The 19378-nt window shown below is 40.6% G+C and overlaps 1 protein-coding gene across 1 annotated transcript in view; it reads right to left on the bottom strand.

Moving 5' to 3' along the window:
- The window catches only part of FAM184A (family with sequence similarity 184 member A), a 573060-nt gene that overhangs the window by 349930 nt on the left and 203752 nt on the right, over nucleotides 1-19378 (bottom strand). The window lies entirely within an intron of this gene.

Here is a 19378-nt window from a genome sequence, read left to right as displayed (position 1 = left end):
AACCGCTTCTATGTCAACTGGCACTCTTTGAAACTATTATTTCACATTATAAAGTATAAGAATGGTCACTTATGCTCCCTTGATACCCACAATTTATATTTAATGATTGTCATACTGTACTGGATACATGAGAGTATCCAACTTTTGTATTTTGACTCTGTTGTCTTATCAATGAAATAAATAATAATAAAAAAAAATAAAAAAATAAAAATAGAATGATTATAAGACAATACTGCAGAACACTGTATAGCTACTTCATGAGCTCTTATCTTTTGTCTGTAAGAGACAAAAAAAAAGGATATAAACATGATCCAACCTGCAGACAAAGATTACAGTCTACCATAGAATTGTTATTGTTTTAAAAGATAGATAATCCCTTTATTACTCATGCCCCAGTTTTGAATAACCAACACAGTTATATTAATATACTTTTACCTCTGTGATTACCTTGTATCTAAGCATCTTCTGATAGCCCCCTGATCACATGACTGTGACTGTTTATTATCTATTGTCTTGCATTTAGCATTGTTTTGTGCTAAATCTTAAATAAACCCCTGTGCCTGAACACAGTGTTATCTATATGGCCCACGTGTACTTTCTGTCTCTTTGTGTTGAAAAGAGATTTAAAAAGCATGTGATAAGAGGCAGCCCTCAAAGGCTTAGAAATTAGCATATGAGCCTACCTATGTTTAGTTTAAACTAAGAATACCAAGAGAAAAAAGCAAATTTGATGATAAAAAGTAAATTGGAAAGTTGATTAAAATTAAAAGTCCTATCTGAATAATGAAAGTTTAATTTATACTAGACTGTCCCTTTAAAGGTGCATGAAAGTTTTTAAGTGTAAGATAAACCAGCAATAGTCCTTAGTCGCTTAGTTTAGGAAGTGGTAAGTGCACTATGGAAGAGAGGATCAGAATCCACTACTCACTACCGTGGACTTCTCATATTCTACCCCACACCGATTCTCAAAAAATAAATATAAGTCGGCCATGTGTTAGCAAATGCAGCAAACAGTGAACTGAGGCTCCTTAAGGCTGTCACTGAGACACAGTTCAGAGGCTGGTAGCTCCATTGGTCAGGAGAATTCACACGTTCCACATGGCGCCCAGCATCTGGCCAGGTGCAAGGATCCATGAGATTTAATTTCCTTGCTTGCTCATTACTTGATTTTGTGCATGCATTCTTCTTGGGGTTAGCAGAGTAAGACCTTCTAATTTCTCCTTGAGGGTTATCTCGTATTCACCTAGATTACAAATTTTGCGCTATAGAGGATGCGAAACGAATGCAACACCCTAACATAAACTCCATGTCTAAACACCCCTAATCGCCAACACCTACCGAATGTTATTAACCCCTAATCTACTGTTCCCGATATTGCTGCCAATTAAATAAATGTATTAACCCCTAATCTGCCGCTCCAGATATCGCCGCCACTATAATAAAGTTATTAACTATTCCCCCGCACCACAACATCGTCCACACTATAATAAAGATATTAACTCCTATTCCGCCGCCCCCGACATCGTCGCCACTAAATAAAATTATTAACCCCTAAGCCTCTGGCCTCCCACATCACTGCTACTAAATAAACCTATTAACCCCTAAACCGCCCGGCCCCCACATCGCAACAACCAAAATTAAACTATATTAACCCCTAAAACTAACCCTAACCGTCACCCTAACCCTAAACCCTAAACCTTACAGCCCCTAACTTTAACATAATTAAAATAGACCGAAATTAATGTTAAAATTATTAACTGAATAATACCTATTTAAAACTAAAAAACATAAATTATGACTTACCAGATAATTTTCTTTCCTTCGATACAGGGAGAGTCCACAGCTGCATTCATTACTTGAGGAAAATACAGAACTTGGCCACCAGGAGGAGGCAAAGACACCCCAGCCAAAGGCTTAAATACCTCCCCCACTTCCCTCATCCCCCAGTCATTCTGCCGAGGGAACAAGGAACAGCAGGAGAAATATCAGTGTGAAAAAGGTGCCAGAAGAAAAGAAAATAAATTTAGGGCCGCCCATTGGTGCCACTATATCGCCGCCACTATAATAAAGTTATTAACCCATGTTCCCCTACACCCCAACATCGCCCACACTATAATAAAGATATTAACCCCTATTTCACCACTCCCAGACATCGCCACCACTAAATAAAATTATTAACCCCTAAACCTCTGGTCTCCCACATCTCTGCCACTAAATTAACCTATTAACCCCTAAACCGCTGGCCCCCACATTGCAACAACCTAAATGAAACTATATTAACCCATAAACCTAACCCTAACCCTAACAGCCCCTAACTTTAACATAATTAAAATAGACCTAAATTTAAGTTACAATTATTAACTAAATAATACCTATTTATAACTAAAAAAACATAAATTATGACTTACCAGATAATGTCCTTTCCTTAGATACAGGGAGAGTCCACAGCTGCATTCATTACTTCTGGGAAATACAGAACCTGGCAACCAGGAGGAGGCAAAGACACCCCAGCCAAAGGCTTTAATACCTCCCCCACTCCCCTCATCCCCCAGTCATTCTGCTGAGGGAACAAGGAAACAGTACGATAAATATTAGGGTGAAAAAGGTGCCAGAAGAAAACAAAATAAATTTAGGGCCGCCCCTTGGAGAACAAGGGCGGGAGTTGTGGACTCTCCCTGTATCGAAGGAAAGGAAATTATCTGGTAAGTCATAATTTATGTTTTCCTTCTGCATTCATTACTTGTGGGAAACAATACCCAAGCTACAGAGGACACTGAATGCTAACGGGAGGGTAAAAAAGAGAGGCGGCCCATAATCTGAGGGCACCACAGCCTGCAAAACCCTTCTCCCGAAGGCTGCTTCAGCAGAAGCAAAAATATCAAACTTGTAAAATTTGAAAAGGTATGTAAGAAGGCCCAAGAGGAAACTTCTGCTCTCGTAGAATGAGCAGTAATCATTTGAGGAGGCTTAAGACCCGCTGACTCATATGCTAAGCGGATGATACTCCCCCAAAAAGATAAGGAAGTCGAAGAGGCCCTCTGACCCCTACGCTTTTCAGAATAGATAACAAACAGAATAAGTTTGTCTAAATTCCTTCGTAGCCTGAAGATAGAACTTCAAGGCACGAACCACATCCAGATTATGCAGTAAACGTTCCATTGATGAAGAAGGATTAAGACATAAGGAATGAACCATGATTAATGATTTGACACAACCTTTGAAAGAAATCCTAACTAACACCTACAAACAACGCTGGTATTACAGGTTTTTCCAACCCCGGCGTTAGCCTCTAAAAAGTGAGCGGAAAGCAAAATTTAGCTCCACATCTCACCTCAATACCAGCGCTGCTTACGGTAGCAGTGAGCTGGCTGAACGTGCTCGTGCACGATTTCCCCATAGGAATTAATGGGGCAGAATCGGCTGGAAAAAAACCTAACACCTGCAAAAAAGCAGCGTTCAGCTCCGAACACAGCCCCATTGATTCACAAGGGGAAATACATTTTATGTTTACACCTAACACCCTAACATGAACACCGAGTCTAAACAACCCTAATCTTCAATTTATTAACCCCTAATCTGCCGCCCCCGACATCGTCGCCACCTGCATTATATTATTAACCCCTAATCTGCCGCTCCAGACACCGCCGCCACCTTCATTATACTTATGAACCCCTAATCTGGTACCCCCAACATCGCCGACACCTACATTATATTTATTAACCCCTAATTTGCCCCCCAAATGTTGCCGCAACTATATTAAATTTATTAACCCCTAATCTGCCGCCGCCAACGTCGCCGCCACTATAATAAAGTTATTAACCCCTAAATCTAAGTCTAACCCTTAACCTAACACCCCCTAACTTAAATATAATTTAAATACAACAAAATAAAATTACTACAATTAAATAAATTATTCCTATTTAAAACTAAATACTTACCTATAAAATAAACCCTAAGATAGCTACAATATAACTAATAGTTACATTGTAGCTATCTTATGATTTATTTTTATTTTATAGGCAACTTTGTATTTATTTTAACTAGGTACAATAGTTATTAAATAGTTATTAACTATTTAATAACTTCCTAGCTAAAATAAAGACAAATTTACCTGTAAAATAAACCCTAACCTAAGTTACAATTACACCTAACACTACACTATCATTAAATAAATTACCTAAACTAAAATAAACTAAAGTACGGAAGCCCCCCCCCCCCACTAAATTACAGAAAATAATAAAATAATTGCAAGAATTTTAAACTAATTACACCTAATCTAATCCCCCTAATAAAATAAAAAAGGCCCCCAAAATAATAAATATCCCTACCCTATACTAAATTACAAATAGCCCTTAAAAGGGCTTTTTGCGGGGCATTGCCCCAAAGTAATTAGCTCTTTTACCTGTAAAAAAAAATTACAATACCCCCCCAACATTAAAACCCACCACCCACACACCCAACCCTACTCTAAAACCCCCCCAATCCCCCCTTAATAAAACCTAACACTACCCCCTTGAAGATCACCCTACCTTGAGACGTCTTCACCCAGCCGGGCAGTAGAGGACCTGCAGGTGGGCAGAAGTCTTCATCCAGGGGGCATCTTCTATCTTCATCCATCCGGAGCGGGTCCATCTTGAAGACATCCGACACGGAGCATCCAACCAGATCGACGACTACCCGACAAATGACGGTTCCTTTAAATGACGTCATCCAAGATGGCGTTCCTTGAATTCCGATTGGCTGATTCTATTGGCTGATTGGAACAGCCAATAGAATGCATGCTCAATCCTATTGGATTGAGCATGCCAATAGGATTTTTCCTACCTTAATTCCGATTGGCTGATAGAATCCTATCAGCCAATCGGAATTCAAGGGATGCCATCTTGGATGACATCATTTAAAGGAACCGTCATTCGTCGGGTAGTCGTCGGTCTGGATGGATGCTCCGCGTCGGATGTCTGCCCGTCTGGAGGTCCTCTTCTGCCCGGATCGGATGAAGACTTCTGCCCCTCTGGAGGACCACTTGTGCCCGGTTGGGTGAAGATGTCTCAAGGTAGGGTGATCTTCAAGGGGGTAGTGTTAGGTTTTATTAAGGGGGGATTGGGTGGGTATTAGAGTAGGGTTGGGTGTGTGGGTGGTGGGTTTTAATGTTGGGGGGGTATTGTATTTTTTTTACAGATAAAAGAGCTGATTACTTTGGGGCAATGCCCCGCAAAAGGCCCTTTAAAGGGCTATTTGTAATTTAGGGATAGGGATTTTTTTTATTTTTATTTTTGAAAAGAGCTTTATTAAGGTATAACCCTAAAATGTATTAGCAATTCAAACTTGGTTACAATTTTGGCACGTTTACAGACAAAGAAAATGCAGATAATAATGAGGAACGTGTTGGATGTCAAAAAGTATTTAGACTCAGTCCTAGTACTGAGTTTGCTTCCCAAAGTTCCCTGGTTATAAAACATGTCCAACACTCTTAAGTAAACTTTGTAATGTCCTTGAAGTTGCTCTACCTTTTCACTTTTTCCATTTTTTCTGTTGTAGTCATTATTAATCTAGTTATTAAACATCATGAACAAGAACAAAATTGATACAATTCAATATTTCAAAACTTAACATAGCACTGAATAAATACTTGATCCAGTGTACACAGCCTCGTATGATCCAGTAAAACCTGACTCACATATCAGCTTGACAGAAAGGAGAAAAAAAATATACAAGGGAAGAGAAGGTGTGGAAGGACTGTAGGGGGAGGGCTATGGAGTTGGGGGGCGGTGTGTCTCATCAGTGTCCACCACCTTACCCATCACATTCATATCTCACTAGCTCTTTGTGCATTTACGCTCTAGTTCATCAGATCTCCCCCCCTCCATATCTGTAAGATCATCTCATAAGTATCTACTTTAGATGTCCGAACATAGTGATACCTTTCCAACTGCAGGGTATGTTGTACTCTCTGCTTCCATTCTGAAAATTGTGGGAATTAACGCCGTCTTCCATCGGAGTGGAATCAGGCTTTTTGCTGCTGTCAGCATAAGTGTTAGAAGGGTCTTTTTCAGTGGGTTCCGAATTTTGTTTGGAAAAAGTAGGAGCAAAGCCTCCGGAACCTTTGGAATATCCAATTCCAGTACGCTCTGCATCTCTCCCCAAACTGCTGCCCAATAAGGTCCCAGCAGGGGACAGTCCCACCAGATATGCAGCACAGTGCCTGCCTCTCCGCAGCCCCGCCAACATTTGTCTGACACCCCAGGATAAATTCTCCCAAGTCTAGAGGGTGTAAGGTACCAATGGCTCAACATTTTGTAGTGGGATTCCTGTATGCGTGCGGATACAGACAAGAATTTTGCGGCTCGGAATATCCTCAGCCAGTCCTCTTTCTGTAATTCAATCTCCAACTCCTCATGCCACTTTTTGGTATATGCTGGGAGAGCCCCATCCCCAAGTTGTGTGAGAATAGTGTATATTAGAGAGATAAGGTGCCTGGGGCCTGGTCGTTTTAAACAAAGCGTTTCAAATGGCGTGAGGTCCCTCAGCATTTGTTGTTTGTGTTTATGTGTGTTGATATAATGACCTATTTGAAGGTAAACAAACCATGGAATTGGGCAATCAGGGTTTTCTGTCAAGACTTCATCCCGTGTCCGAATTCTGCCACATGACACGTAACACCCTATGTGGTTGTTTGTAAGTTCCGCTCGGGCTGGGAGTACTTTAGTCTGCAATGGAAGTTCCGGATTACTGTAAACCGGCGTCAAATATGTGGCCGAAATATGTGTACCAGTATGGATAATTTTGTCCCATTCATTAAATAGTTCCTCTAAGAGAGGGAAATGCGCAATAACAGCGGGTCTATGCTTTTTGTTTGTCCAAAGAAGGGGGGCCATATTCCCAACTTCTAGAACTGCTTTGTCTACTCTTATCCAATCTTTTTGTGGTGTTTCTTGACACCACTCTACCACCCTCTGAAGCAGTACTGCTCTTCTGTATCGACATAGATCGGGAAGGCCAAGTCCCCCCATGTCTCTCGGAAGGTACATGGTCTCTCTATTAACCCTAGGTTTAATCCCTTTCCACACATACTTCTCTATAAGGTTCTGCACTGAGGGAAGGAATGTATAGGTAAGGGGGGTAGGAATAGTCTGAAACAAATATAGCAATCTTGGAAGGACATTCATTTTAATCACGCTAATTCTTCCTAACCAGGAAATTGTCTTGTGTCTCCATGAGAAGAGATCGGCCTCAATCTCCTTCCTAAGAGCTACATAGTTTGCCTCAAATATGTCTTTTGGAGATGCTGCCAGATTAATGTCTAAGTATTTAAGGAATTTGGCGTTTATAACAAACGGGCTATGCTCTTTTAGCCAAGTCAATGTGGCGGGGGTCAAAGAAACACCCATTATCTCAGATTTGGCTTCATTAAGATGAAAGTGGGATACTGCACCATATCTGTTGAATTCCTGCATAAGAGCTGGGATAGACTTTTCTACTTCTGTGATTGTGAACAGCAAGTCATCCGCATACATAGCTATTTTATTGTCTCTACCTCCCTGCTGGATCCCCTTAATATGCCGGTTAGCTCTTATGTTACATGCCAGAGCCTCTATTGAGATAGCAAACAGCAGGGGTGAAAATGGGCACTCCTGCCTGGTCCCATTGGTAATGGTTAGTGTATCAGAGAGAACACCATTCACTTTAATTTGCACATTTGGGGTGGAGTACAGGCTAAAAACTGTTTTAATTCATTTTTCCCCAAACTTCATTTTTTCCAGTGTACACCTAAGGAACTGCCAGCTCACCCTGTCAAATGCTTTTTCAGCGTCAGTTGACAACAGCGCGAGCGGCAGTCCTCCTTGTTTGGCATATTCCATTATCTGCAGTACATTAAGGGTATTATCCCTTGCCTCCCTTCCCGGGACAAACCCCACCTGGTCTGTGGAGATCAACCCAGTCCGGAACCCATTGACCCTGTTTGCCAGCGCTTTTGCTAAGATTTTTACATCCGTATTGAGTAACAAAATTGGTCTGTAGCTTTGTGGCTTATCTGTCTGTTTCCTGGTTTCAGGATCACAGTTATATACACTGTCAACATGGTCGGTGGTAATTTTTCCAACTCAGGTAAAGCATTAAACAGGGTCTGAAAGTGTGGTAGTAGGATAGGCAAAAAGGTCTTATAGTATTTCGCTCCCAGTCCGTCCGGGCCAGGGCTCTTCCCATTCGGGAGATCTGTAAGTGCTATTTGTAATTCCTCTTGGGTCAAGGGTGTCTCTAGGAAATCTATTGCGTCTTGTTCTAAAGTCTGCAGCTGTGTATCCCTCAAATATTCTTGTGCTAGTCGTCTTTGTGAGGACCTGTCAAGTGTCAAGTCCACCCCAGAAGTTTCAAGGTTGTACAATCCCCTATAGTATGTGCGGAATGTTTCTGCAATACTGGGGCTGTCCTTACATGTGCTACCTTTATCATCTTTAATGGCGTAAACATAAGATTTCAGTTGTGACCTCTTGAGTGCTCTGGCCAACAACTTGCCGGCCTTGTCCCCCCCCCCCCCCTCATAGTATTTTTGCTGCAACCACAATGCTTTTTGTTGGTTTTCCTCTTGTAATAATTGTTTGAAGTCTAATCTGGCCCGAGTCAGCTTGACCTCAATGTTAGCTTGCAGGGTTTTTTTTATGTTGTTCTTCTAATGTCATGATAGTGTTTAAAATGTGATTATATTTGTCCCTACTCTGCCTCACCAACCTAGCTTTATGCTTAATAAGGCGTCCCCTAACCACACTTTTATGAGCCTCCCATATAGTAGTCAAAGGTAATTCGTCAGTTACATTCAAAGCAAAATATTCCTCGATACAGAAGGACATATCCTCTCTGACCAGCGGATTATCCAAGAGGGCGTCATCTAGTCGCCAAATATAAGGGGTTGCCGGTGTATCGGGCCACATCATTGCAAAAGAGACCGATGCGTGATCTGACCATGTTATAGGTGAAATATCACTATTTGTCACATATGCAAGTCCCTGTGAGTCAGTCAGAAAGTAGTCTATGCGGGAATATTTCTTGTATGGGCTAGAATAGTAAGTATACTCAGTTTCAGTGGGATGCAGTGTGCGCCAGACATCATGTAGCAAATTACTTTTAATTGTTGTGTTTATATGTTTCAATATGTGGTGTGAAACACTTGATATTCCATTGGAAGTGTCCATCCTCGGGTTTAATGGTGCGTTGAAATCCCCTCCTAGAATCAATATGCCCCTAGCGTGCTCTAAAAGTCTGCTCGAAACTGTTTTGAAAAAGGTGTGTTGTGCTGCATTAGGGGCATATACATTAACTAGTGTCGTTTGTCTGCCATGTATAAGACCCACTACCATAAGGAATCTACCCTCTTTATCTCTTTCTATCCTTTGCTGTTGGAATGATGTTCTGTGGTGTAGGAGAATACCCACCCCATTTTGTTTACGGGGGCCTGATGAGAAATATGCTGTGGGATACTTATGGTTATGCCATTTGGGCTCCTTATTTTTTGCGAAGTGCGATTCCTGTATCATTACTATATCCCCCTGCAATTTGTGTAATTCCCAGATGACTATAGAACGCTTCCCCGGGTTGTTCAGACCTTTCACGTTAATCGTGAGAAATTTGAGTGGATGGACAATTGATTTATGCCGGGAGGACTCCATGATATATATGTAATATAGAGGGGGAAGGCACGGGGGAAGGGGGGCAGAGAAGGGGGAAAAAAAAAACACACAATGGTATCAAGTGTCAAGTTTATCACAAGCTTTTAGAACTGTGCACACTGAATCCGAACAACTCTTCTAGATATATGTGCTCAACAATACAATCAAGAGTAATTTCTAGTGTCTAAAAAACAGGTGTAAACAAAGATTCTTAGATGACACGACTTATCCTTGTTTTGTTATTTGTCTTTATCCTATCTATTTTACCAGAAGATTACTCTACAAGGAATGTGCCTGTAGCTGGCCTATTAGGTATATGAGTATAAGACTGAACAATATAGCAATTGTTATCAATATTAAAACTTATAGCTTAAACTGGAGAGATGAACAATAAATATATATATATATATATATATATATATATATATATATATATATATATATATATATATATATATATATATATATATATATATATATAAAGAAAAATAAAAAATAAACATTTTCAATATGTAAAATGTATCATATTACATAGGAACCGAGGGGGGTATATATGAATCCTAGAGGAAATGGAGGGATTTAAGGACTTATACTAAGTTGGCCCTCCACAGTCCATATAGGATGCAAATACCCAAACTGCCTTTTCAAATAAGGCCAGCAGAGCAAGAGGAAAAGAAAGTTCAGTCACTTACAATACATGTCAATTTGAATTCGATTCTCTTCTGTAGGCTGAGGTGTGGAAGATGTAGCCTCCAGGCTCGGCGTTGCTATGCCCAATGTAGTACAGAAGTCTTCTAAGTCAATGATTGACCTGTACAGTGCTGTTTTGTCCCCTTTAGTGGCTATGATTCTTGTGGGAATGCCCCATCTGTACTGTATCTTGTTACCCTGCAAAGTAGTGGTGAGGAAACGCAGGTCCCTGCGCTTCTGTAGCATTGCTGGGCAGAGATCTGAGAAGATTTGCAGCGCCACTCCTGCATGTTGTATAGGATTATTGTTTCTGCTGCCCCTAAGTATGTCTTCTTTACCCTTATAATTCAACAGTCTGAGAATGACATCCCTTGGGGGGGCTTTTGGTGATGGCTTCGGGCATAAAGCCCTATGGGCTCTTTCTATGTTGATCTCCTGTGCAATTGGTGTGCCTTTGATCACACGGAAGAGATCCTGTAGATATCCCTGTAGGGCATTTGGATTAACTGTTTCAGGAATCCCTCTGATACGCAAATTGTTCCGTCGGCCACGGTTATCTAAATCCGCCACACGATCCATTAGATTCTGTACCATATTCGCAGTCTGCTGTGTTTGTGATGTGGTTTCTCTCAGCTGCCCCTGTATCACTTCTTGTGTCTGTTCTACAGTTGTAACTCTTTGTGATAATTCAGTTACGTCTCTGCGCAGCTCACTGAATACATTTTTGATCTCTGAGACCACTTCTTTAATATCCTCCTTTGATGAGAGGGTTTTAAGATCTTCCTTGGTAACATATTGTGGGGGGACATGATATGACAAAGAAGCTTGTAAGGGATCGTCTTCTTTATTTTGGTGTGCTGCTTGAGCTTCCTCTGCTGCTTGTGTATCTGCAGTTTTGAGAAAATAATTCATATTCCTTGTTTTTGTCCCCTTGTCTGGCACATTAGATCTCTTTTGCGCCATATTTATTTGCCCTAAGCCTATCTCCAGGACCTCTGCTCTTGACAGTAGTAGGCGTGGGGTACCACACACCAAGTCAGTTGTCCCTCTATTTCTAGGGTTCTGTTAGGTTACAGGAATCACAAACGTTCGTTTCATAGCTTCCCTGGCAGTATATCAAAGCAGTAAGACTGACCTTTAAGGGCTGCTAGCCCAGAGAGAAAATATATGCTGTTAAAAGTTCAGTCCTCACAGTTCAATTTCCAGCCCCAAGATCTGTCTATCTCCTTTTCACACTATGTTGCTCTAGCACTGCTTACTTGTGTTGTCGGCTGAACCGGTATTGGGCCCTATTGTGGCTTATATATTGTTGTTCATAATCTGTTAACAAACCCTTCCGGTGCCTATTGTTTCCACAGCAGATCACCTACTTCTGCAGGCCTTATAAGCTTACCCAGCACAGATATCGGATCGGTCTATGTTCGTCCGTTCACTTCCCTGTTCACAGTGTTTGCCTGCCTCTCCTACTGAAGTCCTCCGGTTCCTGGCCTGAGACCAACTGCGGCTTTTGAAACAATTAGTGGGGACAGGTTGTATGTCTGGTTCCGTCTTTACCAACTCTAGTCAGGCTGTGGTCCGCCGCGGGCGATATTACCGCAGTACCCGTCCTTTTTCACAGTTCTTGCATGCCTCACTTATAAATATCCCCCGGTCCTTGGCAAGAGGCAGATATCGGTCTTTGGGTTAGTCTGTGTGGGTAGATTTTATGCGGCCGGTTCGTCGTCACCAACTTTAGTCAGGCTGCGGCCGTCGCAGACGTTATTCCAAGATAGCTGATTTTCTTAGGCAGTTAAGGACAATCCTATTTTACGGTTATGAGCCCCTCGGTTCCTGTACTCATCTCCTCAGTATGTCCAGTCTATTATGCGTGCTTTGTGATATTAGGCCAGCTTTTGGCTCAGGAGCTCTACTCAAACACGGCCATTTACCAGCATAACCAGGCTCCGCCCCCAGGTAGGGTTTTTTTTTATTTTGGGGGGCTTTTTTATTTTATATGGGGGATTAGATTAGGTGTAATTAGTTTAAAATTCTTGTAATTATTTTATTATTTTTTGTAATTTAGTGGGGTTTTTTGTACTTTAGTTTATTTAATTTAATTGTATTTAATTGTAGTTAGTTTAGGTAATTAATTTAATTATAGTGTAGTGTTAGATGTAATTGTAACTTAGGTTAGGGTTTATTTTACAGGTAAATTTGTACTTATTTTATCTAGGTAGTTATTAAATAGTTAATAACTATTTAATAACTATTGTACCTAGTTAAAATAAATACAAAGTTGCCTGTTATATTGTAGCTATCTTAGGGTTTATTTTATCGGTAAGTATTTAGTTTTAAATAAGAATAATTTATTTAATTGTAGTAATTTTATTTCGTTTTATTTCAATCATATTTAAGTTAGGGGGGTTAGGGTTAGACTTAGGTTTAGGGGTTAATACATTTAATATAGTTGAGGCGGCGTTGGGGGCTGCAGATTAGGGGTTAATAAATGTAGGTAGGTGTCGGCGATGTTAGGGACGGCAGATTAGGGGTTAATAAAATTGAACTAGTGTTTGCGAGGCGGGAGTGCGGCGGTTTAGGGGTTAATATATTTATTGAAGTGGCGGCGATGTCCGGTCGGCAGATTAGGGGTTAAAAACTTTATTTAAGTGTATGCGATGTGGGGGGGCCTCAGTTTAGGGGTTAATAGGTAGTTTATGGGTGTTAGTGTACTTGTTAGCACTTTAGTTAAGAGTTTTGTGTTATGGCGTTAGCCCATAAAACTCTTAACTACTGACTTTTAAATGCGGTAGGAGTCTTGACAGGAAAGGCTGTACCGCTCACTTTCTCCAAGACTCGTAATACAGGCGTTAGGAAAATCCCATTGAAAAGATAGGATACGAAATTGACGTAAGGGGATTTGCGGTATGCTCGAGTCGCGGAAAAAAAGTGAGCGGTACACCTGTACCTGCCAGACTCGTAATACCAGCGGGCGTTAAAAAGCAGCGTTGGGATCTCTTAACGCTGCTTTTTAAGGCTAACGCAAGACTCGTAGAACAGCTTTATCAGCATGGAACAGCAGATAATGAGGGTCGCATTGCAAGGCAGCAATCTCAGAGACTCGCGCAGTAGCAATAGCTAGTAGAAAAAGAACCTTCAAAGACAAAAAACCTCATGCATAGGCTCAAACGGAGCCCGTTGCAAAACTTTAAGAATAAGAGTTAAACTCCAAGGAGGAGCATTAGATCTAAACACCTGCCTGATCCTAGTCAGAACCTTAACAAAAGACTGTACACCCAGAAGCTCAGCGAGCCTCTTTTAAAACAGACAGGGCCAAAATCTGTCCCTTCAAAGAACTAGCTGAGAGGCCCTTCTCCAGTCCAACCTCAAGAAAAGAAGGAATCCTTGCAACCTTTACTTTGTGCCAGGACAAACCACGCTCTTCACACAAGAATAAGTAGGTCCTCCACACCTTATGAAAGATGCGACAAGTAACCGGCTTACGAGCTCGAATGAGAGTATCAATAACACTCTCAGAAAACCCTCTCTTGGCTAAGACTAAGCATTCAATCTCCATGCAGTCAGCCTCAGAGAATCTAGATTTTGATGAATGAAGGGGGCTTGTTCCAGCAGATCCCTGCGACAAGGTAACCTCCAAGGAGAAGATGATGACATTCCCACTAGATCCGTGAACCATATCCTTTGTGGCCACGATGGAACAATCAGTATCACTGACACTTGCTCCTGAAAGATTCAAGCCACCACTCAAGGAAGGAGTGGTAATGTCAGGAAAAGAGAAATACATCTATTAGCTCCGCCTGAGGACCCCTGGACCTTGACCCATATATGGGTAGCTAAGTATTGAGACAGGACACCATGAGATCTATCTCTGGTGTTCCCCACCTGTCAGAATGTGGATCGCTGAAAGCGAACAGTTGTGGGTCTCAGCCCACCCCAGAATCCGAGATACTTCCCTCAATGCCAGGAAGCTTCTCGTTCCCCCCTGATGGTTGATGTAAGCCACCGAGGATAGAATGTCTGATTGGAATCAGATAAAATGGGACGACCCAGTAGGGGCCAAACCTTCAAAGCATTGAATATTGTCCGAAGGTCTAGAATGCTGCGTCCACAGGCCCTGTGCCTTCTTGGTGCCCCAAACAGCTTCCCATCCTGACAGACTGCATCCGTAGTCACAGTCACCCAGGATAGTCATTTTTAGATTAGGGTTTGGGCTGCAAAATAGCTAACTGCCCTTTTAAGGGCAATGCCCATCCAAATTCCCTTTTCAGGGCAATGGGAAGCTTAGGTTTTTTTATTTGGGGGGTTGGTTTGTGGGTGGTGGGCTTTACTGTTGGGGGGTTTGTTTGTATTTTTTTTTCCAGGTAAAAGAGCTGATTACTTTGGGGTAATGCCCCGCAAAAAAGCCATTTTAAGGGCTATTGGTAGTTTAGTTTAGGCTAGGATTTTTTTTATTTTGGGGGGGGGGGGGGCTTTTTTATTTTAATAGGGCTATTAGATTAGGTGTAATTGTTTTAAATATCTTGTAATTTGTTTATTATTTTCTGTAATTTAGTGTTTTTTCGTTGTTGTACTTTAGCTAATTTAATTTAATTTATTTAATTGTTGTTAATCTAGTTAATTTATTTAATTATAGTGTAGTGTTAGGTTAGGTTTTATTTTACAGGTACTTTTGTATTTATTTTAGCTAGGTAGTTATTAAATAGTTAATAACTATTTAATAACTATTCTAACTAGTTAAAATAAATACAAACTTGCCTGTAAAATAAAAATAAACCCTAAGCTAGATATAAAGTAACTATTAGTTATATTGTAACTAGCTTAGGGTTTATTTTACAGGCAAGTATTTAGTTTTAAATAGGAATAATTTAGTTAATGATAGTAATTTTATTTAGATTTATTTAAATTAAATTTAAGTTAGGGGGTGTTAGGGTTAGACTTAGGTTTAGGGGTTAATAAATATAGTATAGTGGCGGCGACTTTGGGGGTGGCAGATTAGGGGTTAATAAATAATAGGTAGTTTATGGGTTTTAGTGTACTTTTTAGCACTTTAGTTATGAGTTTTATGCTACAGCGTTGTACCATAAAACTCATAACTACTGATTTTAAATGCGTTAGGACTCTTGACAGGGTTGACTTTTTGGCCTCCCAGGACAGACTTGTAATACTGGCGCTATGGAAGTCCCATAGAAAAAAGACTTTTTTTCAAGACTCATAATACCAGCGGGCGTAAAAAAGCAGCATTAGGACCTGTTAACGCTGCTTTTTTACCCTAACGCACAACTCATAATCTAGCCATTAATTTGTAGTTATTTTAATTTTAGTCTAATAGTTATGTTAGATTCATTTATAGTTTAAATTTAGTTTTTTTTAATTTCCCAGGTAAGTTTTTATTTATTTTAAGATAGGGATCTTGTAAATTTAATGTAAAGTTAGGGGGTTGTTAGGTTTAGGGGTTAATAGTTTAATTTTGTTTTTGGCGCTGTGGGGGGCTGGCGGTTTACGGGTTAATAGGTTTATTTAGTGGTAGTGATGTGGGAGGCCAGAGGTTTAGGGGTTAATAACTTTATTTGGTGGCAGCGATATCGGGGAGCGGCAGAATAGGGGTTAATATCTTTATTACAGTGTGGGCAATGTTGGGGTACTATAGTGGCGACGATGTCGGGGAGCGGCAGAATAGGGGTTAATAAAATATACTGACAAGACTCGTAATGGCTGCGTTGCTGTTTTAACAATGAAATGGCAATTTTTTCAGTGTTAAAACACAAACGCAAAACTCCTAATCTAGGTTATTGTTTTCAAAACTTTTGTGTTGCATCTTTTCTCCGTTAAGACCAGCATCACCACTAATTCCTTCAGAGTAGGAGAATATATAGTGACCTCATGTTAATCCTCATTGGCTTTAGGCGCCAGAAGAGTCTTCATGTCGGGTCTAGGATTCGAAAGGAATACTGCCTCCAAATGATCATCTAACTTGCGGGATTGATCCTCTATAAACTTTTCTAGAGCTCGGAAGATATCAGCCCTTACAGCTTCCATGTGCGCCATTAGCTCTCACTGCAGGCTCTGTCGTAAAGTATTAGACAAAGGGAGATGTTTTAACTCACACGTACAGATCACTCACGTAGGTGATTCCTTTTCACTCTCGGATATAGTATGACAGGCTTTTACAGCAAGTTTGCGGGCATATCAACAGACCAGCCTCCTGTATGCTGTATGCCATTTTGCATAAGCAGGACCGTACCATTCCGGGAGTATAATCACAGCCTCTGTGCTGATAGCTTCCTAAGTTGCTGAGATATTGATCTCAAAACGAATATTCTTGAGGCAACAACATTATTTTCCCCAAAGTTACTATGAATAGCTTCCATAAATCCACAAAACACGTCCTGCTGCTACGGTAGTTGGCTCTGCCCCCCAGGATATAACTTTTTAAACCTTGCATAAGGAGTAAACGATATACCTGACTTAGACCCTTCCCTAGAAATCATGCCAGAGACAGCATCAGGCACAGGGAAAACCTCAGGGTAACATAGAAACATAGAAACATAGATATTGACGGCAGATAAGAGCCATAGGCCCAGCAAGTCTGCCCGACCTTACCTAACAGTATAAACTTATCTAGTTCGTAGGATAGCCCTATGCTTTTCCCATGCATTTTTAAAGTCCCCCACAGTGTTTGTTGCTACTACCTCTTGAGGAAGTTTATTCCATAAATCAATCACTCTTTCTGTAAAGAAGTGCTTCCTCAAATTACTTCTGAATCTACTACCCTTTAGCTTGAGCTCATGACCCCTTGTTCTTGAATTTTCCATTTTATGTAAAATACCCACAGCCTCAGTTTTACTAAACCCTTTAATGTACTTGAAAGTTGCTATCATATCACCTCTTTCCCTTCTCTCCTCTAAGCTATACATATTTAGGTCATTGAGCCTATCCTGGTAAGTTTTATTTTTTAGACCATGTACCATTTTGGTAGCCCTCCTTTGCACAGATTCAAGTTTGTTAATATCCTTCTGAAGATATGGCCTCCAGAACTGCACACAATACTCAAGATGAGGCCTAACTAATGATCTATAAAGTGGCATAAGAACCTTACTATTTCTGCTGCAAATACCTCTACCAATACATCCAAGCATTCTGCTAGCCTTACTCGCTGCATTACTACATTGTTTACTAAGTTTTAAATCATCTGAAATAATAATTCCCAAGTCCTGTTCCTCGTCTGTAACAGTCAGTAAAGTGTCATTGAGTCTGTAATTAACATTTGGATTTTTCTTCCCTAAATGCATTATTTTACACTTTGCTGTGTTAAACTTTAGACCCCAGTCATTTGTACAATCCTCCAATTGTTGTATATCACTTTTCATTTTGTCTACCCCCCCTGGAACATCCACTCTGTTGCAAATTTTTGTATCATCTGCAAAGAGACATACTTTCCCCTGTAGCCCTTTGCTGATATCGCAGGGTAGGGCTGTGTGATATGGGAAAAAAAAGAAATATCGAGATTTTGGCCATAAAATATTGCGATTGCAATTTAAATTGATTTTTAAAAAATAACTGTTAAACATACGGCAAAAGCAATCAAAGAGCTTCCCAAGGCAAAAAAGTGGAATATTTTTGAATGGCCAATACCTTTAAAGGGCCATTAGAGTAAAAGTTAAATCTAAGGTGCTTGTTCATGTAATTTTATTACTAGCGACCTGTAACCATTTACATGGGTTAAACGCACAGTCAAGGTACTGCTCAGCAGCCACAGAGAACAATCAACAGCAGTCACACAGCTGGGTCATGAATGGCTCACTAGCCGTTTGTGCTTGGGCCCAGCAGCTCTCTGCTGCTTCTACATAGTACTACTACTATATGTTTTACACTTTTGTGGGGGTTAAACACAGAGTTGCATGGAGACGTAAATATGAAAAGGGACTGTTAAGGAGGAGGCAAATTATTCCAGAACCTCTAACTCGAGTTAGATTTATAACATTCTAAAGCTGAAAATCAAATGATTTTATAATAATACTTTTAAATCTTATTTACATAAAGACCATAAATAACGGCCTTACACTGTTTTTCACCTTGTGTGTGAGTGTTATGGAACCTGGCAGTTCCACTGTGTGTGATCGGTGGTTTTTCCAAAATATACCCAATGTTTTTCTCTGTATTGAAGTATATTGTGCAGTCTTATAGTGTGTTGAGGAATTGCTGTGTGGGGCTGCAAAGGAATGTTTCTTTTATTTTTGACTATGAATATAACACTTCAGGTTCCTTGCAGGTTGTCATGTCAGATATGATCAGGTTCTGCAGCTCCATGTTGTAGCCTTAAAGGGGATTCCAATGATGAATCAGTTTGATAAACATAGCATTAACATACAAGCTAACATTACTTAAGTCTTCTCCATATATCACTGTACTATGAAGAAGGGAAGGCCACCTACAACATTCAATACAATTCAAGCATAACGCTTTACATTAACCTCTTGGCTGCCAGATGCAAGTGCAAAGTATTGTGATGCAAACGTCTCTGGCAGCCAAAGAGTTACACACTCCTCCTGTAAGAACTCACTGCACTTATGTGCACAGGAGGCTGCATTCACCAACTTTTTTTAGTCCTATATGGTCCTGGTCTGATGTTGCGTTGCTCTATATCTTTAGCCGGTGGCTGTCTAGTCACACAAATAGTCACTTCTGGGGCCTATCCTTCCCGGTCTCAAGCCCGTGTTTCCTGGTGTGCTACGTCTAGTGCCTGTATGATGCCGCTCTTATTGGCTGTTTAAAAAAAACATGGCGGCATCTTGTTTGCAAGAAATGGTTGTAGTGAAGGGGGCAGTAAGCTAGTAGCGAATGGTGTAGTGAGGTACAGGGTTGTGTGTAAGTCTGTTCTGGTTTACTAACAGCGTAAAGTGTGAAGACTGTAAGAGTGGCAAAAAGATTTCCAGAAGTACCAGGCCCCTGGCACATGCGCTTAGTGAAAAAAATGGCATATTCTTGCGATTTGAAATTGCCATTAATTGCATCATGTGATTAATCGCATA

Source organism: Bombina bombina, chromosome 4, assembly GCF_027579735.1.
Source record: "Bombina bombina isolate aBomBom1 chromosome 4, aBomBom1.pri, whole genome shotgun sequence".
In the NCBI taxonomy this organism is placed as follows: Eukaryota; Metazoa; Chordata; class Amphibia; order Anura; family Bombinatoridae; genus Bombina; species Bombina bombina.
The sequence above is the reverse complement of the archived record's forward strand: the minus strand, read 5'-3'. Positions and strand labels throughout refer to the sequence as shown.